Genomic DNA, 543 nt, shown 5'->3' on the forward strand with positions numbered 1-543 from the left:
AGAGGGCGTGTGCACGTGGTGTGAGCGCGCGCGCGTGTGTGCGCGGCGTCTGTGCGCACGCAAGAAAGTATGTGCCTGTGAGCGAGCGTAGGTGCGCGCGCGAGAGCGTGTGTGCACCGGGTGTGAGCGTGTGCGCGAGCTCGCATGAGCCCGCATGTTGCGTGCCCGTGTGTGGTGTGAGTGAACGAATGGGTGAGGTCTGTGCGGTCTCGTGCACTTGTGGTGTGGGTGGGTGGGTGAGGCATGTAATACACTGGTCGGTGTACACTTCTGGGTGTTTGGGGGGCGCGTGTTCCTGTCTGTGCTTTGTGACCGCTTATCAAGACCAGTGCTACATATTCTTACATATAATCTCATTAAATTCACAACAAGCTATAGGGTAGATATCAACAGTCCAGTCTTACAGATAAGTAAATCAAAGCTCAAAGAGGTTAAATAACTTGTCTTAAAAAAGAAGAAGGTAGAAACGAGTGCCTCGCTAGTGAGCCGTGTGAGTGAGCCGCGCCACTCTCCTGGGCCCACAGTTCTGGAATCCAAATTCCT

Source organism: Bison bison, unplaced genomic scaffold, assembly GCF_000754665.1.
Source record: "Bison bison bison isolate TAMUID 2011002044 unplaced genomic scaffold, Bison_UMD1.0 scf7180017864048, whole genome shotgun sequence".
Classification (NCBI taxonomy): Eukaryota; Metazoa; Chordata; class Mammalia; order Artiodactyla; family Bovidae; genus Bison; species Bison bison.